Genomic DNA, 22,524 nt, shown 5'->3' with positions numbered 1-22,524 from the left:
GCCGTACTTCTCCGTGCCGCTTGTTTACGAGTAAACAGAAATAAGATTACGGGCTAAAAGCGAAACTGGAAATATTCCTTTCACGGCTCATCTGAATGGCCTCGTGCACATAAACGCGCACAGTCGGCCGTTCTTTCATAACGGCTCCTCCACCTTTCCTTGTGTCCTTAGCCCCTCCTTCCCTCCCCTCTCTCAGGAGATTGGCGCCCGGCTATTTTAACCCTCTGCGAGATGACCTTTTTAATAAGTGTCTTTCTCTGTTTTCCTGCCAGCCACTGTGCGCGCAAACAGAGCATGTCTTCTGCTTCGCCCAGATAAAGGAATCAATCAGAAAAGGGTGCGACGAAGAAGCAGCGAGATAACTGGGCCACGTATGGATTTATATTATGTAGATTCTTTTTTTTTTTTTTCTCTTCCCTGTAGACATTACACTCGGCTTCAATAAAGCGCATCTCGGAATTTATGAGAGAATGCAAAGCTCACGCTCCAAACAATAACATCCTCGGCAAAAAATGCCGAGCGCTGAGGTAATGTGATGGAAACACATTTCTAATATGCGATCTGACGGCGAGCGGGGTGAACGCTCCTGAAAGCTGTGATCCATGCTTTCCTCCCGTTTCGACGCATTTGCATCAAGTGTGCGGGTCAGCCACATGGAAACATTTAGTAACATCCCCCCCCCGACTATGAGCAGCATGCTGGCACACGGGTTGTGTTTTTTAACGGGTTCCAACAGGATCCCATTAGCTGTACTCTGTAACTTTCTGCATTGATCCAACATCTACTACGCTCGTGCCAAGTAGACGGTGCCAGGGCTATATTTGCTTCAAAATGGCTCGCACACGACGGGTAAGTGACAAGAGCAAGACCTGATTAGTCCAGCGCTGAGCTGAGTTCCGCTGTGTTTATTTATTTATTTGTGTGTGTGTGTGTGTGTGTGTGTGTGGCGGCGTCTTGCCGCATCCCAGTACAAAGGGGACGGCACGCTGATTACAAGGATTTGACAAGACGAGAGGTGGTCGGTCGGTCGGAGGAGAGGCTGGCTCACTTCTGGCATGCGATTTGGGACGGGGGTCCTGTCTGGACTGTGCTGGCGTGTCGGGTGCCTGTTCCATGTGAAAAGACGACGGGAGCTTTCAAGTCGCCCGCTTTGGCTCTCCGTGCGCCTGTGCCAGTAACATTAACAGGAGTGTCATTAGGAATTCAAAGCATATGCCCTCATGAGAATGCCCCCTTCTTTCTCTTTCTCTCTCCTTCTCAAGCCTGCGCCGCCGCACACATTATGAGCTGTATAAAGTATTTATCGGCCTTTGTCAGACGAAGGCTGCGTTTCCTGCCGAAAGACAATTGGAATGAGAATGGAGAGCCTCGGCTGGTGTGCTCTAGCCAAATGGTGACTCTTTACCTTTGCATCCTCCTCCTCCTCATCATCTCCCCCCCCCCACACAATTAAACACTCCTGTATCTGATTGCTCAGCCAGCCATCCCCTTGGCGCGCTCACTCATGCACACATGCTACATTGTAGCAGCACCTGCGTGCATTCACGTTGCAGTTTAGACGAGGCGTCGTTTACCGCCCCACAGGCTTCACTTGACCTCCTTCACATAGCATGTGGATAACAATCCACACGCACGAATCAGGCTTTGCTATCAGCTGTGCTCATTGGCATGAAACAGAGCCGGCATTTATTGGGTTATCGTGCGTTTCTGATGTGAGTCAGAAAGAAACAATACTGTAATGAGAGAGAGAGAGAGAGAGAGAGAGAGAGAGAGAGAGAGAGAGAGAGAGAGAGAGAGAGAGAGAGAGAGAGAGAGAGAGAGAAAGTGTGAAGTGTCTTAAAAGTCAGGTGTGCGTATAAAACTCATCGCATCTCGCCGCCATGAAGCTTCAGTGCAACGAGTGTGTCTCGGTTAGCTCGCTTCGTCGCCGCGACGTTGGCTCTGCCTTCTCTTTGTTCGAATCGTTTTCACTTGCACGGGCATACGGATGGCACATTAAATCTTAATAGTGCCGCGTCTGGCCGGTTTGAATTGCAGAGCGTGTTGAGCTTCGGCTGCAGGGACACTTGCTCGCGGAAGTGGAAAACAATGGCGTCAAAAGACGTCTCCGCCACCGTCTGTGCAGAGCGCCAGTCACATGGGCTGCTCTGCCGAAGCTTCGAGACTGAAAGCGACTCCGGCTCGGGTTGTGGCTTACGCCTCGTGGCCGTAATTGCATTAGCCCTTGACGTTTGCTGCAAGGGTAACTGTTGCACGCCGAAAACTGGGAACGGTGACTTCATAAATATCGTCATATTTCACCAAATCGTGTTTTGCTGGAGGCTCTTGTACCTTAAACTTGAACTTTTCATTTGTTTCACCAATAAGTAAATCATAACCATTCAATTACGGTAACAAATAGTCAAGCCTCGGTGCAAGTCTTCTTGTTGATTTTTGATTGCACGTACGGCAGAAAAGTCAACCGAATCCTGCTCCAACTCCCAAACAGTTCATAAAAGTGAGCATGGAAATGTAGCGCGCATTGATCCCCATAGGGTTGTTTTCCCTTCAATGGCGTCTATGCCAGTAATGGGAGGAAAGGAAAGAGGGAAATGGAGGGCAGTGGAAAGAGTGACCAATCCGACAGGTTTATGTCTCCCGTGAGGAGGGGGGGGGGGCGGGTAGCGCTGTGTCGAGCCAGCTGTGACGGCATCCTGCTAGCCGACTGTGCTTTGGGAACTTTTTGGGGGCTCAACATTTCCCTTCTCCTGCACCTCTCCCTGGGGTGGATGTTTTTGTTGGCAAGGCTGGAGCGCTTTGGGTGGGGGCTGCTATAGGTCTCGGCGGAGCAGCCACTCCTAAACTTCAGGATACGGGGAAGTTGAGCCACCCGCAAGGACAGGGGATTCTCAAATATCACGCGAGGCAAACGCATTGGTTCCCGAGTGCTAATTGCCATGTTCAGAGTGGAAGGTGGCGTTCATAAATTGAGTTTTACGTGCGGGATGGGTGTCGTTGGTGGTCTCGGAGGCCGACAGCTGGAGTTCGCCTTAGCGGCGGGAGCTAGACGGCGAAATGTTGAAGCCGTGCGGCCAGGTAGCGACGGAGTGGTCGCTTTAACGGTGTCCAGTGGCAACACCGCCGAGAAGTGAAAGGTGGTCTAATCTATTCCACCTGCAATCTGCCCGGCCGAGCGATCGTTCCAGAGAAGTCGATCCATTGATCGGCGAGCCTCTCTGAAGAGAGAATGGCGGCCACTCGCCGAAGGTCCGCTCAGACATTCTGGCAACATCAACGAGGGGAGCAATATTCCTATCAAGGCACAACGTAAAAAAATATGTCGGCTTGTTTTGCTAACGCTCTTGCCGGGTAGCGGTGAGCCGATTGTTCGTTGTTTTTGACACGGCTTAGCGATCGGAGCTCAAGCTGCTTGCGAGTTTTTTATATATGACGAATTGACGGCCCAAATAAATCAAATAATTTTAGGTTTTTCATTGAAGTCATTTATGTCTCCTCGGGTCTAACAAAAAATAAGTCTTTTCTAGCTTCAGAGAAACGCGGACATTTTTTTTTTTTTTGAAACTCCACAAGCACAATAGATACGAGGAACAATTAGACACTTAGGATGTCGGGTGACTGTCTAGCACGCCGCATTAACTGTCTCGCACATTGTGTTAATCATCACCTTGTCTGTCAAAACGTGGCAAAGTTGACAAAAAAAGAATATTGGATGTGATAATGAAAGCGTTGCTCGCCCTTGGCATGAACTCGTGTTTGAGATTAAATTAGGTTACTTTCCAATTTCACAAAGGAAAGCAAATCATGAGCTGCGTGACGACTTTAGCTCTTGTACCTTTGTGGCCTTTTATGTCCGCGGCATCGGCAACAGATTGAAACTGAATTCTTGTTAATGCGCAACCAAAATTGCGAGCCTTCTATGAACTCATTGCAATTAATGAGCCCAATTACCGTATTTCCCAGACGATAAGCCGCTACTTTTTTTCCTCGATTTTGAACCATGCGGCTAATACAACGGTGCGGCTTTCCTGTGGATTTTTCTTTCACCAGTAGGGGCGCTCTAGAGTTCAGAAAGTACGCTTAATAAATCTTGTTTTGTTTTTTTTCTCTTGGGTCTGTTCTGTTTTTATGAGCAAAGTTGTTGCCGCATTAAAAGGCAAAGTTTTAACAATCTGTTTATGTACCTTGATGTGCATTCACAGGACAAAATCGTTCTGTAACATGCAGCAAACAATTAATTTTTTCAACATAGAAAACTGCGGCTTATAGCCTGATGCGGCTTCCATCTTTTTTTTTTGTAATTTATTTGTTTTATTAAATTTAAATTTTATTTATTTATTTAAGAGTAGCTGCGGCTTATATACCGGTGCGGGAAATTCGGTATACGTTATACATAATCTAGTTCTGATTTTTATACGTACGCCTTATAATTTTATCGGCCTCGTTCTATATGCAACGCATGCACAAAAAAAATCAGATCAACGGTTGGCCAGTACAGGTGCGGCTAAATAAACACATTTCGATCTCGGTGTTAGAATATTATGAGTAAAGACATGTTGCAGCGCCCTGCTTTGTTGAACGTATCCCACCAATAAAGTCAACAGAAGAAAAACCGCAGCGTGATTGTATTTTAATCCAATTGCCTGATTATTCGGGCCTCCCATTGGCCGTTCATTACTCTCACATGGCGCCCGTGTGAGTTGTTATCACCCAATCAGGTGCAGGACTGTCTTCTGGAGAGCGCACTTTGCTTTTGCATCCTTTAAACCCTGCGAGCCTTCCCTCTCCGCGGACCCGCCGACGGAATGCCTAATTCTAAAGTAAACTGATTGCTCTCTGCAACCGGATTATGCCGTGATGATGTTAGCCAAATGAGATCGCTGCTCGGATGCAACCGGGGCAGGCGAGGATGCTCGCTGCAAGATGACTGATCAGCATGTTAAGGGAAACAAGGTTGGAGGAAAGGAGGAAAAAAAAAAAAAAAAGAAGCGGTGGCTTGGGCGGTAGGAATCGAAAGCGTGCGAGTGAGTTGTGTGTGTGTGTGTGTGTGCGCGGCTTGGGGGGTGAGCAGGAATGCAATTTGCTTCTCACCTCAGGCGACTGGGCTCTGAGGCCAGTAAATATGCAAACAAGCTGAGCCTGGCCATCAATACGAAGACCCTGGATGATTACTAATCTCCACCGTAGAAGTAGATTGAGATGTGCTCGGCATCGCCACGCAATTTACCGAAAAAGAACATGCGAGGGGGCTCAAGTCCAAACTTGGTCCGAGTTGGACTCGTGATGCCGCATACCAAAAATAAGTCTCCTTTTTATTTAACAATAAATATATGTGCATAATCACGATACAAAACCTGGAGGAAGAAGTCTTCTGAAGCATGTTTTCGTTTATTTTTTTCCACAAGAAGAGTCGGTGCGGTTTATATGCGGGTGCTTGTAGTCCGGAAAATTTGGTACATTTAAAACTTTCAAATTGGCTTGTTGTTAAATGATCGCGTAAATTGCTCTTTCCTATCCACCATGTCCTCTTTTCTCCTCACCTTCTTCTTCTTCTTCTTCTTTCCTCCTCCCGCTCGTCTGCGTCCCGCTTTCCCCCGCCCCCCTCTACCTTGATTGCGTCGCGCCACCATCACAAACACGACCGTCCGCATTGGAGCTTAGCGGTCCAAGACCCTGTCAGCTACAAGGAAAGGAGGAAGGACAGACAAGGGAGTTGTCTGTGGCCCTAGGTGCAGTGCCTGAGGGTGAACTACGTGTGGAGGATAGTTAGTGCGGCGAGCCGGGGTTTGCAGGTGAAGCCGCTCTCTTTTGGACGACTTTAAATGCATTTGCATTATCTCCTTGAGGCGACGCTTCCAAAAAAAAAGAAAAAAAAAAGACCTTGACATAAAAAATGCAGCCTAAAGTTCCATCTTTCTTCAATGTTTAATCCCAGAATGCAACACTTTGCCTATTCGACATGGCCACTACATTAGGTACGCTTGGTCAAATGCTGGTCAGAGCCGTGACGGGAATAATAATACGCAGTGATCTGATTGGTTATTGCAACTGTTTATCAAAGACGCCCACACGGTTGATTCTGAAGGCCTCGGACAAATACATGCCACTTGTATTCTGAAATCTGCCTGGCAACACAATCTTGCTGAATTCGGATTGGATAAAATCTCTCACCTAAAAAAAAATACAACACTGGGATATAATATGTGAAGAATAATTTATACATTAAATATCGAGATTTCGTGATTTTTTTTTTTTACATTTTTTTTTTTTTTTTTTTGGGTTGTGTTACGCCAGCAGAGAAGGCCGTGAAGGCCTTGACCGCCTACCACTGCAAACAATTATTTGTATGTGATCATGGGATGCTGCCTTTAATGATGTACGATAGGAATATGGCCACAAGGGTCAAATAAATTTACCAAAACATGCTGCTGCTATTAGTTTATGCATTTATGTCTGGATGTGGTGAAGCAGCATGTGGCTCATTATTCATGCCTTGCTCATAGGCCCGCAGGATTCAAAGCAATGTCCAAGTCCTTCGAGGTGAGCTGCTACCGCGCCAAATTGTGCATGATGAGAAGGCAAGACGCCGTCACTTGCTGCCGTTTCTACGAGTCTCGATAAATCGACACTTTTTGCGCACGGGGGAAAAAGAGCGCGTGTGGGAATCGAGTAAGATTGAGAGGGTCAGCGAGTGCGTCTCATCCAACCGGTCATCTCACCGCTCCTTCGATTTATTTCCGCGGTGAGGTTGCGCACTGCTGGCTAACCGGGCTCTCTGAAGCATCCGTCTCCTCGGCCATCAATCTCCCGTCCCCTCCCGTTCATTTACCGCCGCGGCCGTTTATCCGTTCTCACCCGTGGCCAAAGGGCCGCGTCGCCTTTGCGGCCCTGATCATCTCCTCCCATCTCCTCTGCCATTTATTTTCCCCGCCACTTGAGTGAGCAGCTTCTCAAGGTGGAGCCACTCGTCCCCCGCAAGACGAGCCCCCACCCCACCCCGCCAATCCGGGGTCGTCTTCCAGCCTCCTTTTGTGTTGCATTTCTTCAAGGCCTCCTCGGAAGGCGTCGTTTATACCCAGCGTCCAAGCCCGCGTCTCCGTCTTTGTTTTAGTCTGCGCGAGTCTCCTCCTCTCTGCATTCTCTCTTCTCCCTCCCTCCATCCTGTCGTGGCTCCTCAGTATTCCGCTGCCGTCTTGTGCGGAGTGATTTTGCCCAGACACGTCTGGCTCCGGGTAAAGTGTGGTCCCCGGAGAGTGTGCGCCGCATCCCCTTAGGTCGCCGACACCATGAATACATTATGATCCCCATTTCCATCCTGTTGCCACGGCAGCACTTTTGGAAGCCGCAGGGCGATTAGGACGAGCTCTGTCGATCGGAGTTGGGTGCGGGAGCTTTTCGTTTTTTTTTTTTTTAACTCTTATTTACCGTTCATGTTCACACAGAGTATGTTTTGGGAGAAGAAAGTCTTTGGAATTATTGAGTATGTCAAACTATGAACTACAGCAGTCTTAACTGTGGGACCTGCATCTATCTCGTCACGACTTGAGGCTGGGAAAAAGTCGACCCACTCTGTTGCGTCGACCACAAATGTTGCTCTAAACTATAATTAATCATTTGCAATGCCCGGAATGAATATTTGGTTTTTACGCGTGGAAATTTGTTGCTGCAGATGGTCGGATTGCACAGGCCAAACTCTTGCGGAATCGGCAATAGAAAAATCCATTCATGGATGAAGCCCATAGTTTGGGATTTTTTTTAATCCTCAAAATTGACAAAATAATATATCTCTTTTTTTTTTTTTTGTCGTTACTGCGATGACTAGTCGGGTCGCTTGGAAATGGCCAGAGGGGGATGAAAACAGGTGACTTCAAGTCAGTGGCTAGGTCTTGCTAGCTTGATTTAAAAGATTAGCTTGACGACCCATTTTATGGAAGTTAAGCACAAAAAAATAATAAAGTTGTTTTTTGGGGGGGGTTAAAAATTTTAGGAAAATATATGTACGGTATTTTACAATTTTAAATGCAGTTTGAAATGACTTTACCTCCAAAATCATATCGCTAGCTAGCTAGCGATAACGTCAGCTTGCCAAATTCTGAGCACGTTTCTTTTGCAACCCGTGCAAAGGTTGTCAAATATTTGTCGATGGGTCACTTGAAATACATTTAGGTCATCAAAATGGGTCAAATTTGACCCAAACGGTATGAAAGGCTTATCTGCGACCATGTGACCGCACGATGATCTGAATTCCTCCTGCCTTCCTTCCTGCCTCTTCCTTCACTTCCGTAGCATTCTACACTGACTGCTTTCTTCACATAGCAAGCGACTCTCTTAGCTTTTACACCCCCCCCCCCTGCCCCCCTCTTCTTCTTTTGCGTGAGGATGGGTGGGAGACTTGGTGCACATGATGTATAAAACATGGTGCCTCAGGTAGAGGATGTTGGCGAGGAAGCCATGTCCCCCCCCCCCACCCCTAAATGGCCGGCCGTGTGCACGCGCCTAACACTTCACTGAGCAATCTGTCAACATGTCAGCAACACATGTTTTGTAAAAAGCCTCTGGTGGGAGCCAGGGGAGGAAAAGGAGGAGGAGGAGAAAAAGCACTCCTGCCAGACCAGAGAGGAAATGCTTTTTTTTTTTTTCTTCTCCATGCAGTGGATTTTCTATTGCTGGTGCTCAATCCCATTGGGACCACCACACACACACACACACACACACATGTTGTCTGTACTTCAGAAATTTGAGCTGCGGTGGTGGTTGGGGGGGACCCTCGAGGGGTTTTACCACAAACCACCCCCACTTTTTTTTTTTTTTTTTTTCTAGAGCGTCTGAAAATTGTGAAGGTATATTGTGGCAAGTCCCCAAGCGGACTTTTCTAATACCTGAGTTTCTGGAAATTACCAGCAGCCCCCCCCGAGGGACGGCTTTATCCACACCAGGAAGGAGCAGAGCTCTGCAGGGAGGCGACTTAATGCATGGCTGAAATAAAAGAATTTTTCTCCCTTCTATTTTAACTTCCTTCCTTCAGTCTCTGTACTCCCTCTCTCCTCTCCTCTCGTCGCCCCGGTCGTATAGTTTACTCCTCTTGACGGGCCTCGAGTTTAATAAAGTTTCATCGGATCCAGCCGCTGCCGACAGCTCAACAAATACCCCCGTGTGTTCGCTTTTGTCGGCGATACGAGCTTTTTTTTTTTGTTATGTGCACGCGCGGCAATGTGATTGCTGCCTTTTGCTTTTTCTCTCCGCTGCCCTCTTGTCTCGCTCCCTCTCTGCATTTTGTCTTCATCTCGGCTAACACCCCCGCTCCCCCCCCTTCGCCCCCATTGCGAGTTGTCTCCCACTTCAACACGCACACACGCGTTGCAAATGCGCACACAAAGTCAAACTCTGTCACATGTGGTTGAGCTTATTGTTTGGTCTGTCTCTCCGCCCCCCCCCCCCCCCCACAATGTATTCCCTTTTTGTATTCTGCATGTTTTGTTGTATTGTGCAGAGATGCAGATAGAATACAAACAGTTTGGCCCGAATTAACCCTTTGAAATACTTGGCGAGTCAAAATAGTACACAAACTTGAACGCGGGTCATAGCGATGAAAAATGGCCAGTTGTTGTCACGTAAAAAAAAAAAAAATAAGGAAACATGATGCTACAGTATTCTTTTTTTTTTTTTTTTTTTTTTTACACAATTTTTAACAAAAAATACAGCGAGAGTCTGATTTATGTGATTAATTCATCCCTGACTAAAGCACCTCAAAGGTGTGAAACCAAACAACCACTCTTTGCTCTATCTGATGTAATGTTTTAAGACTGGCTCAGCTTCTTAAGAAAAGGATGATTTTAGCAAAACTCAAATTAGGATGTGTAAAATCTATAAAATGATTACACTTATATTTAAGTTATAACAACATTTCTCAAGTGTAGTCGGCCCATTTTGAGCACCCAACCTCCCAAATATACTTTTTTTTGTCATGCACACGATCCAATGATAATAAATCCTCATTTTAAAAACTCCGAAAAGGTCTCCCTTTCCCTCCCCTCTCTTCTGTTGGTAAATAATTAAATGTTCTTCTTGTTCCAAGTGCAGGTCTTATTATGGACTGGAAGCACTATGGTCGTGGCTAAACAAGGCAGCCTGGCTCAGCAGTGAAACAGAGGGATTTGGGCTACAAGAGGGCAACGTGGCTCTCTTCAAAAAAGGCTAACATTAATTAGCCCCTATAGGATAAAGGTTAGCTGAGGGGAGGCGCGCTTGGATGTGTGGCGAATAATAATCGAAAGTGCTGATGTGTGAGCTGAGCTCACGTTGTCATGTTTTTTTTTTTATAGCGTTGTTTCACTATATATTAAAATGCATTACATGTATTTTCAAAAAGTAAATATATATTGTACAAATTGTAACGGATTAATTGCATTTCCATTCATTTCAATGAGAAATATTTCCTTGACTCATGAACGTTTCAGGTTATAAATGGAATCCCGAAAGCAATTAAGTTGCTAACTTGAGGTTCATTTAAATAATGATCCACCCGCTTCATGTTTTCGTACATGCAGTCTTTGAAAAAGGCGCCTCTTTTCCCCTTGTGAAAACGAAACCGGTAGTAAGTGTAATTATTTCATTTTATAGACGTTGTTGTCCGCTCGCCCGCATTATATTGTGAACTGCCCATTTGAACGCGGTTGCTAACCAAAACAGCAGCTGCGGTGTATGTCAAGTTTGAGAAGTTAAAGTGTGGCATCTGATGGCAATCAAGCAATTAACATTGGTTAGTTATTACTCTAATATTCTGTTATTAATTAAATCAACTGCATCATCAACTAAAAATTTGGGAATACTCAATTTGTTTTTATTGAGAAACTATATTGCAATTGTTGATTTCCTAGTGAACGGTTTAATACGTCTTTTGGTGGCCTCTTGTGTTGTTTATAATATACTCATTTAACAAAAAAAAATCTAATTTGAGCTGGGTAAGAATTATTTTAGGCGTTATTATTACATAGGCTTTTACTTTTAAAAAAAGTCAAGTGCAAGTTACATAATGTAAAGTTGCAAAAAAAATAAATAATATTTTCCCGATGCCTAAATAAAATCAAAATCTTGCTGAAACCTGACTGTCTTCTATTTCCTATTTTACAGTCTGAACATAACTACTGCGAAAGGCCATCTAACTATAAATCCGTCAAAACCGTTGGGTTTGCTCGGTACTCAGCGTCTTATTTTAACATTCACGCATACTGTATGAAAGGCCAAAGTAGAATGCTGACTCAAAAGAATTCCATATTTAGAAATCCATGTTTCCTTTTTTCGTCACGCTGCATGACAATAACCGACTTCTTGCATTTTTTTTAAAGGGAAAAAAAATAAATAAATAAGAAACAGACCACCTCAGTTGAGCTCGAACGGGACACCACCTCAGTCAACCCGAAAAGAAATCCAAATTCATAAAAGGCTGCACACCTCAGACGGACGGAGTTTACCGCTGTTGGCTTTCCCAACGTCTCTGCAACTGTCCCTTGCTGATTCATCACCGTATTTGCACAGCAAATTTAATTAAAGGTCACCCGAGTTGTAATATTCTCCTGGTAGTTCAGATAGCAACTTGAGCACTGCTACCACTTTTATTACCTCCTCACTGTATATTCCAATTATAGCCGTACAGAAGCAATAGACATTAGCCCCGTATTAGCGCCGCACATCCTGTCTGCGACAGCCAGATTAAAAAAAAAAGTAATTATCTGATATGGGTGTCGGTGTCAGTGATAGATGATATTGGGAGGTGATTATGTATGATGTCACAATCCTGTATCAGGATTCCTGGCACGAGTCCAGCCGTGTCTGATGGATGGTTCCGACAACTTCAATCGCGTTTGAGTGCTCCAGTATCGCTTAATTGGGCGAGCCCCTGCATAATCGTTTGTGGTGAAAATGTATTTCAATGGGCATCAGTTAAACGGGGGGGGTCCACATTCTCTTCACACCAGTGGCGGGGGCCGTACATTTCACATGTAGGCCTTCAGCAAAGTCCGACTTGAATAAATGCCCCTCATATTACCGTCATTTATGACGTCACAGCGGGAGAAATAATATACAGAAAGACCAAAGAGTTTTGGACGTCCTAGGTCCGTTTTGAAAATGGCCTCGCAAGCGTATCTGCAATTAAATCCACACTTTTCACTCCTTCGACAATTGTCGTTTAAAAAAAGCAAGAATATATTTGACATTTTCGAACGGTTGCCAGTTACGACTTTCGGGCGTGTTGATTCCGCATAGCGTTCATCACAAGACTTATTTTTATTCAAATGTATGGGTCCCCAAAAGGAAATATTGTGTGTGGTCTGTAGAAGCCTTAAGATACACACACACACACACACACACACACACGTCATGTCTACCTGTGCATTGTGCTCTCCTGCGCGTTTTTATTTTTCTAATGATATTTACATCACGTCGTGACTAGCGTGCAATTCTTTGCGACAAAATCAAAGAATATGCAAGAAGTAGTGATCCAAGTTCTGAGCGTTTGGCCTTGGCGGAGGTCTTCCCCTCCACTGAGCGCCATTTTTTTCCATTTGGTGTTGGCTGGCGTTCCTGTCGAATTCCTCTCCTGGGAAGGAAACACAAATAGCCTCCCAGGTGGTGGTGATGTGTTACTAAGTAAGTAAAGCCTAGCACTGATTGCCTTCTTGCAAATTAGGAGCTCCCATTAAGAATCTGGGAGGAGGAAGCGTTTCAAAATGTACCATCATCTCTTTTTCTTCCACACTGACCCTGAAAGTTTGCCACTTAGCACAAAAACAATCTTTTTTTTTTTCTAACTTTTTTCTGCTAAACAGGAATAAATCAATTTGCCGTGATGGATGATTGAGTAAAAAAAAAACAACGCCCCTTAGTCATCCGCCGGCGTCCGGTCTCATGAAGAGTCAAGCGCGTGCCCCGCACGTGTGCGTGTACACGAAAAATATGCGTTGCGCTTATTAGCATTCGGATACAATCGGAAAAGGGGCGGGCGGAAACAAAGCAAAGCCTGAAATCTGTCGGCCATTTGTGCTCGCATACTGTACACACACGTCGGGGGGTCTTCTGGCACGCTTTGGTGGGCTCGGGGAAGTGGCGGTCCGTGGCCTGCTTGGTTCTCCAGGGAGCATCCGCCCCCTCCTCATCCTCGTCCAACCACCCGCCAACTTAGCAGGCCCCTCCCCCTTCCTGTGCAGTCTGTGGACACAGTGTGAGGCAACAAGGTTGCACACACAAAAAAAAAAAAAAAAACTCAAGCATGTCTGTAGGAGTCTACTCAAAGACGAGGAGCCTCATCGCAGTGGTAATTGTGTCGAGTGAGAGATCAGACGAATTATTGGAGGGGAAAAAAAAAAGCAGAAAATCTCGCCGTGGCTTTTGTTACTTTGCCGTTTGCGCCGTCCCCCCCCCCCCCCCCACATTGATCCACCCTTCCATCTGTCATCTTTCGCTCGCGTCTTCTTCTTCTTGTGCTGCTGCTCTCTGCTTGGAAGTTGGATTGGAGAGTGCAGAGAGGAGCCTTCTGGCTCGCGCAGAGAGGAGGGATGAAGCTGTTTATTCATCTGGAGGGTATTAGAGGCATGATTAAGGAGAGGAGGGAGCGGCGAGGCTGATGCGACGTCGGAATGGCTCGTTCATTGGCCGCCGCCGGGATTCGGGCCAACAAAAAAAAAAAAAGAAATAGGAGAAGAATGACTGGAAAAGAACTTGTGAAATTTGATTCTCTTTGGAAAAAGAAAAAAAAATGTCTGTCTTGAGCTAATTATTAATAAATGCCGGTTCCCTTGGACCTTGGAGAGGTGTCAGTGCCGCAGTCGCTGAGGGTTAAGAAATCTTGACATTTAAGACAGGGATGCATGAAAATACATCGCTTTGCTTGAGTAGATGCTTGTTTTGTTTTTTTCTCTGTGTTTTTGTCTGCCTCCCGGGCTGTCTCCTGTTGTTCTACCACTGACAAGCATGGACGCCCTTTGAGGAGATATCAAATAGAACCTCTGTGTATTAATCAGGGGGAAAAAAAAAAACAGAAGTCGCATGTCAAGAAGCAAGGGGCTAACGTTTTCTTTCCGCATGCAGTTGCTAAAACACAGTCTACTGATTTATTTTTTATTTTTCAAAGTCATATTTTTTTAAAAATATGGACGACCTCACGCATTGAGGAAATGGACGCATGCTCTGCTCTTTTGTGTTTGGGGTACTTGACATAATATCTGGCAAACTCCTCACCAAAGCAGATGTCGGCTGTAATACCGAGACTGACCTGTAGGAGGCATCATGGTGCTACTTGGTATCAAGATTGCCCAATGAAAGATTAATCGTAGTCGAATAAATCAAAGGCTAATTTTTCGCGTATCTACATTAAAATTGAAAACGCTCCTTCTCATATTTTATGATTTGGGAAAAATATTTTACAAACGCGTATTTGCGATAGTTTATTTCACGTCGCAATCACGGCATCCGTGGGTCGAACTAACACGATTTTGACCAGGCGCATATAAATATTTGTAATCTTAAAGAGTGAGCGAAAAGGTACGCTGTGTACAAATGTTGGCGCCCGACCATTTTCTGAGAAGATTCTAATTATGATCCCCGGTCACTTTTTAGCATATATTTTTGTCTTCATTTGAAATGATGCTGAATTCACTGACCGTTGAGGCCAGTTTCTAGTCGACTCTCTTGAAACGTTCTAATGAAGCGGTCGTACAATAAGTCAGCATCTCTCCACACCCCCACACCCACACACACACACACAACAATTCTTTTCCTCCAAGCTGATACATAAGTCATATTTACTTGAATAAGTACAAAACAGAGGGAATACAAGTGCTCGGCGCACACAGTGAGCGCGCATTAGCAGCAGCACATCGAATGAATTGCTGGATCTTGAACCTGATCTGCCGCAGTGTTGAGGGAACAACACACACACACACACGTCCTACCCACCCCGTCCTCCCTTAGAGCCAGTGCAATGAGGCGGGCGATGGAGGGGCCATGCTGTGGGACAGATTGTCATCCTCCTCTCTCCCCCTGCGAGACTCACTTTGGCCACTGGACAAGCCAAGACCTGCAGGACAGCCTTCTTCCTGTTTGCAACCTCTTCTCTCCTCTCTCTTCTCCCTCTACCGCAAGCTTAGACCGGACCCACGCGACGAGCAACGTTAGCAAAAAAAAGCACCGTAAATCGTGTTTTTTTTAAATTGTGCATCTGTTCTTTAGTTTGCTTTGAGCCAGTCGCTCACCATCTGGCTAACTAGCGGACTGATGGATAGACGAGCGAGCCGCCTGCCAAACTGCTAACTAGCTGGATGGCAGCGGGACTAGCTTGCCACTTGGCTAGTTAACGAACAACTAGCTGACTGGGAGACTGACTACTCTGCCAACTTGCTAACAAACTCACTGGTTTCTCTTAGCTAGCCACATCGCTAATGAAATAACTAGCCAGTTAGCGGAAGGAGTTGCTAGCCACCTAATTGAATAACTAACGTCAGTTTTGGTCTGTTTGGGGAAGTATATGAGTGTGTCAGGGACATGTATGCCTTGTAGTATGTTATCCATTTTTTCATCGTGTCTCCTAACACAGGCCACCGCAAAAAAAAAAAAAAACATCGTAAATGATGACCGGCCGCCCTACTTTGCCTCGGTGGTAGCCTTCCATTTGTCTAACTTTCCCTGGGTGCCACTGGGGCAGTGTGATTTCTGGGACAGTGACCAAGTGTGCCTGTCTGAGCTGGGGGACGTTGCTAATGTGGACAAAGTAGTTGACGCTTTGCCGCTTTCCCCGTGGCTGAGAGGCGGGGCCACAAGGGTGTCGGCGTAATGAACGCCCAGACCTCAGAGTCCAGACGGTGATTTGACGCTCGTCCGTTGCTGAATGCATTTTAAGACTTGCGATGTCAGGCCGGGGCGGCTTGCTGATGAAACCTCAGGAAGTGAAGTCTTATTTCATCTGCTGACTTCCTGACTTGGCCTCGAGCACTACTCATTCGAAGACACACACACACCAACACGCAACACCTCCCCTCTCGTCCTGTAGCATTGATTGATCTCTCTCAACGCCGAGGGGGACCTGACATTTGTCAGTTATGCGTGAAGGTATATTGTGTTTGCCTGGTTGAAAAAAAAATAAATAATAAAAGTAATAGGTGAAAAACTTTCAGGGTTTCTTCACTTAATTTAGTAATTTCTTTACTTTTCTGGCTGGTAAATAGATTTGTGAACAAATATAAAATTGACCAAAAATCAATCAAGATTTTGGCCTCACCATAGATATAAAACTCAACCTTTTCTGTCCTGTTTTAATGACCAAAAATTTTATTTATTTATTTTTTTAATTAAATTTAGATAATTTAGCTACCTGCTAACCAACTTGTTGAATAAGCAAGTAGCCTACCGATTGACTTAATAACTAACAAAGTGAGGGTAATCCGATCCTTCCAATGTGTGCGAACAAATTGGTCTTTCACTCACTAGCATTCCACCTACCTTACTATCTGACTGACTGAATAATTTACCTCCCTGGCTAATTAGCTAACTACATAAATGCTAAACAGACTAAATAAGCTCACTAGAAGGATAGAAAATGTTATTGTTCCGCAGGGAAATTCAAAACTGACTGGCTACCCAACTAACCAACCAACTACCTAACTTAGGCCTACTGACTGACTGACAAACTAAGTAAGTAACTAACAAGCTAGCTAGATGGGTAAATAGTTGTATTATCCCATCACAATTTTAAAATTCAGAGCTGACTGACCCCCTGACTCGCTAGCTAGTTAGCTAATTAACTTCTGGTTACCTAAGTGACATCCTCAAGAAGGGTTTAGCAACTAAATTATTTCCAGTATGATACAAGCTGGCAAGCTAACAGCACACCAATGAACTAGCTGATTTGACTTGACTGCCTACTTTGCTAGCCACCAACTGTTACCTGGCTAACAATATAACAGCAATAAAAACATCATATCCTAAATGTGATTTTATGGGTGCGGATATGGCGGATAAATGTTCCTGTGCCACATATAGAATATACAAAGGCAAAAGTCACAATCTCAGGAGTTTTGCTATTGCTAGCAGCTAACCGCAGCTCCAGAGATGAGTGGCAGGTAGGACGTTAGTGATAAAGAAGTTATTTCAAAGAACTCTTAAGCGCACGTTCAGTCAGGGTGCTGAGATATGATGTGAAAATCCATTTCGCCGCCTCCTCCATTCCATCTTAAGTGACGGTGTCACAAAGCGTGCTGTACATGACGAGTGCGTTGTTCAGACACGCGCCGCTGTTTGGGCATCAGAAATGGTAAAGTGCTGAGATGACACATGCGGTTGTCTCGCGGGGAAACGCTCGCTACTTCTTCCGGGATAATAATATTACAAAAAAGAAACAATCACATCTGTGAATATGAAGGCAGGTCACAGTGTTACATCAGACAAGTTGTCAGCTTTTTGTTGATTCAATGAGTCCCCAATCTCCCATGTGCCAACAAATACAGTCTCACGCAAAACATACACTATCGTTTATGACAAGCATGCGCTTTGGACTGAAGTCTATAACAAACCTTTGGACTGTTTGCAGGATACGTATAGACAAATAAATATTCTCATTCCTACCAATCGACAATTCTTTTATAAACTTGCAATCTTCACGCAGGAGAGCCTGAACCAAGAATTAAAACAAAACGCCATAAATCTCCACTTTAGATCACATTCATCCGAATCTGATCATCATGATCCCATTTTTGCACCACCATATGCCTTCCATTCCAAAGGGTGACTGCGTCGTCAGGAGAATTAATGTCACGCTCTCTTAAAAATATCCCCGTGTATTTTTATTTTTTTAAAGACCCAAATATATTAATAGCAGGCATAAATCAAAACCGATCCTGTGGGTTTCGGAATCCAAAAATGGCAGCCGACCTGTTCCCAGATTTAAGGGCTTTATTTGAACAGGAGTATTTACTCTGGGAAAGGTTACTATGAATGAACACAGAGGAAGCAGAGCACAAAGAACACCTCAGTCTGCTACAGGAAACCTCCAGACCTGCGTGTGAGAGAAAAAAAATAGGGTTATTTCTTGTGTAAATAGAAGAGATTTTATTTTTGGAATATAGTGCTCTGCATGTATGTTACCGGATGAAATTTATCGGAGACCAGGCGTGGGCAAACTACGGCCCGTGGGTCACAGGCGGCCCGTTACAAGTTTTAATCCGGCTCGCCGAACTTGAAAAAAATTAAATGAATAAAATTTGTTAATGTTTTATTTTCTAAATACTGCGGTGTGTCAAAGACATTTTTCTGGGATAATGCTTTTGTTCATTTTCATTTTTTTTTTTTCTCCGATGAGGTGAGGTGACCAAAACACTCCATCCTTCTGCTCCTGGTCCGGCCCCTCTGTCAAATTTCCGAACCCATTGTGGCCCGCCAATCAAGAAGTTTGCCCACCCCTGAGCTAAACTAACGGGCGAATGCGAGAGGTGTTGCATTCGCCTTCACGCATTGGTTGGTGGGTTGGTTGACGATTTCCCCGAAAATATATGGACTTTGCTTTGACTTCACTCCCATTTCCGTTAGTTGAGTCTGGTACTGGCGTAAATCTTGGAAAGTAGCCACAACAAATGCCAAGATTTGATGCCTGCTCAAATAATTGAGTTTCGAGGCATATCGTCCAATAAAATGTGGATTGGATTTTTCTTTAGCGTCGTATCGTGACCGAACGTCTTTGTTGAATTCCAAAATATAGGACCTCAGGATTGTTCAGTCGTCAAAGATATATGTCTTCCTAAAAATTTGGGACAAATTGTACAAGCGTGTTCATATTAAAATCTGCCCGGCAACACGAGCTAGCTGAATTCTGATTGGATAAAAACGCTAACCTAAAAATACAACGCTGAGATATGACATCTGATCATGATTTCTTGATTATGTTAGGCCAGCAAAGAAGGCCTTGAAGGCCTTGACCGCCCACCACTGACGGTTTAACATTTTCTACACCGACAATATAAATATTGCTCGGAAGCTTTTGTGTTGCACCTTGGCGGAGGTCTATGCACGACTGAATGCCTTTCCAGTTGTTGTGCTTGCTTTTTCTGTCACCTAAGTAAAGACTAAGATCTCATCTCCCCAGCTAATGTACGACGATGGCACACTCCCCGCGGCTGGGCTTGTTTTGTTCCATATAGGAGCCATTTAACCGAGCGAGTGGGAGGTGGTGGCGACGGCGGCGGCGTTGAGTGTGAGGGACACAACTCCCAAAGAGGGACAGGCCTTAAGATGGAGGTCTTCCTCCCAGGATGTGACAGGCTGTTGGCTGAAGGATGCTCAGGAAGGCCTTGGCAGTGCAACAAAGACAGCCCTTCAGCTGCAGGGTGTAGTTTTTCAGGCCCCAGCATCCCCTTTGGCAGCAGCACAGAGAGCGCTGGCGTGCACAGGCCCCCGGCCCGAGAGACTGGGAAGTAAGGCCCGTTCTTTTATTTACTCAGGCTGCTGCTGAGGCCTGGGCATTTCTTGTCAGGGTGAAGAAGAGGGAAAAAAACAAGTCTGTCTCTCTCTTTCCTCTGCCGGTCTCCTGAGGAAGGATTGCGCTTTCATCCACGGTTGTTCACATACTTGTTTTGGCCATTGGACTTCGAGCTCGGGTTTTCTGCGTGCGTGTGGAAGAGAGCGAGAGAATGAACCTGCACTAAAAAAAACATCAAAAATATTCTCTTGTTTTTATTGTCCTGCCACTAAAACAAAGGGCCAAGTCACTAGGTCTTTACAGCAGCAGAACCTTTCAGCCTCGCGGGATATCGTTGATAAATTATATACGGTGCAAGTTCGATGGTCAAAGCTCTTTTCTTTGGATTTTGATTACAGTGTTTCCCAGACTATAAGAAAAGAAAAAAAAAAACAATATACAAAAATAAAATTTGAGATTTATTTAGCATATTTTTGGAACTATAGAGCGCCCCTAGTGGTGAAAAAAAGCACCAAAAAGCTGAACCGTTGTATTATTAAAAAAAAAAAATCTTTTGCACGTTTATTCACTCAAAATTGAAAAAAAAATTATGTCAGAGTCGGAATTGTATGACATCAGGGTGTCTCAACATTTTGGTGGAATTTGAGTGGCAATTGCCTCGCCGCCTTGCTCTAAAATGCCAGAATATCACTTGACAAACTGAACATGATCATTCTTTTTTTTTTTACTGAAGACAAAAATCCTTTCACTATGTTTAAATTCATGTTTATGTGTCCACGGAGAGACGGCGCCAAATAAATAATTGACATCAAGCAAATAAGCTCGATGCCGTTCCCACGGCTAATGCATCCTCATTTCGGAACCGTCGAATTTCATTTAACCTTGCGTACGGGCCCATTTGTTTGTTTGTTTGATTGCGTTGTCTTAACGCCAATACGTTTGACTGCAAGGCATCGGCTGGGGTCATTCTTCATGCGTTCTGTCTCCGTGGCACAGCCGCCCCCTTCTGCGGAGGAGGGCACGGCACTGAGTCAGCCACTCTCCCGCTAAGCAAAGAGAGAGGCACGTATGGAGGCTCGCAAACCAAGCGAGGTTTGCGCCTTGAGGGAGATGCGTCGAGTGGGCGCCTCGCCAGCGGGGCGGGGGGGGGGGGGGCATTCGGGAGGGCCGCGGCGTGGAGGTGGGCTCTCAACGTGGTGCTTTCAGCACTTTACGGTGGTGGTGGGGGTGGGGGGGACGAGGCAACGGCCTCCTCCGACTGCATCTGTTTCCTGAAGATAGGCCCTAATGGGGGGGCGGGGGGGGGGGGGCAAGTGTTCAGAGAGGGCATGATATCCTGATGAAGGGCAGACCGCGTCGTAAAAACAAAAGCGTGGGGAAGAGAAGGAGACACTTGGATTTGTCAGCTCAACTCTTTACAGGTCGGCTCCTGCAAAGAGCTTTTCCTCCACCGCCACCCCTCGTTCCTTCATAAATCTTTGCAGTTTCCTCTTGTTTTTCCATTTCTAAGTTTTGGCCTCTTGACATGGATTTTTTTTTTTTTCTGAAGGGGTTGCGATTACGTTGTTTTATTTTGGTAAGGAAGTGGAGAGCACTTGGAATGGGACGGCAGGAAGAAGTGGCTTGTAACCTTTTGAACTTGTGGAAGTGCTGTTTTCCAGTCTCGTTACTGTACAATGCAACCGTGCTGGAATGTCAGCACATTTGCGTATTCGGGGGGGGGGCCGTCAAGTATTTGTAACACATATGGGAGCGGTATTGTTGGCGTCCCCCGTGATTCTCTGCACCTGCTTGCCCTTGAGTAAGTGAGGCTCCGCACACGGGGATTTTCAAGAAGTCGTTTCCCCCTTGAAACAGACAGCAAATGCCAAACGGCGCTGTAATTCTAACTTGAAAGTTATCTTAGCCAATCAGAAACCGGAAGAAGGTCGGTAGCAACAATGGTGAGAAAAAGGGAGTTATTCCTGAAAATAAGGAAATCATCCATCCATTTTGAATGCCACGTTGGAGTCTATCGCAGCTGACTTCTGGTAGGAAGCGGACCACACCAATGAAATTGGTCAGCAAGCACTCGCAAAGCACAGAAAGGAGCTATCTCAATGAGCGGAGATTGCTTGCAAAAGTAGCAACGGTTGGATTTCACCACTTTATTGATGAATGCACGATTTAAAAATATTTTTAAAAATCTTCTCATTCATGTCATATTACATCCCGGCGTTGTATTTTTAGGTGACAGTTTTTATCCAATCAGAATTCAGCGAGCTTGTGTTGCCAGGAAGATTTTATAGTACCTTAGTACTTTTTTATTTTTTTCATTTTAAATCACGTTTTACTTTGAACAGTTTGATTTTCCAGTGTCTTTGAGCGTCTTGAAAGGCACTTGCAAATTGAATATATTATTATTATTATTATTATTTTCATTATTACAATTGTTTTTTTTTTTTCGTGTGAGTGAACGGATTTATAGTTGATAAACATTTGCAATAGCCAATCACATCACGTTTTATTTTGCTCAGTCTTTTTTAAAGTATTTTTTATTGACCCCAAATTGAAGTTTTCATGCGGAGGAATGGGCAAAATGCACCAAGAAATTCGCTAGCTTTCGGAACCTTTTTAACAAATGGCTCACTCGGGTCGCGTCCCTTGTTTGCCTCCTCTGCGAAACACATATTCTTGCGACCATTACCACTTGCCTCGCAGCTTTGCATGCTGATAAATATGATAATAATGTTCATGCTCTAATCGGGGTATGTATTGACTGATGCTCCGAACACTCAACTTTTCATGAAAATCATTTGTCTTGCGGCGGAGGCTTCCTAAAGGCTACGTATGGCTGCGGTTGAAATTGCACGTTTAATCTTCTCCCACCACCACCGGTGTGGAATTTTTCTTGCGTGTTTCATCTGGCTTTAAAGTTGTTTCAAGGGCTCTTGTGTTTTTTTTTTTTCATTTCAAATTTTTTTTTAGAGTCTTGTAGCTGTTCAGAAATAATAGAAATGTTCTAATTTACCTCATGCCAGGCTTACATCCTCAAGTACACCCACTGTCTTGCTTTGGCTTTAAATGTC

At 44.9% G+C, this 22,524-nt stretch overlaps 1 protein-coding gene across 1 annotated transcript in view; it reads left to right on the top strand.

Annotated features, from left to right (window-relative positions):
* The window catches only part of LOC148326373 (zinc finger protein 521-like), a 115,256-nt gene that overhangs the window by 28,881 nt on the left and 63,851 nt on the right, over positions 1-22,524 (top strand). The gene's annotated exons all lie outside the window — the stretch shown is intronic.

This window comes from Idiotropiscis lumnitzeri, chromosome 12 (assembly GCF_059441095.1).
Source record: "Idiotropiscis lumnitzeri isolate Australia: NSW breed Sydney's pygmy pipehorse chromosome 12, RoL_Ilum_1.0, whole genome shotgun sequence".
Classification (NCBI taxonomy): Eukaryota; Metazoa; Chordata; class Actinopteri; order Syngnathiformes; family Syngnathidae; genus Idiotropiscis; species Idiotropiscis lumnitzeri.
Note: the sequence above shows the minus strand (reverse complement) of the source record. Positions and strands in the feature narration are given on the sequence as shown.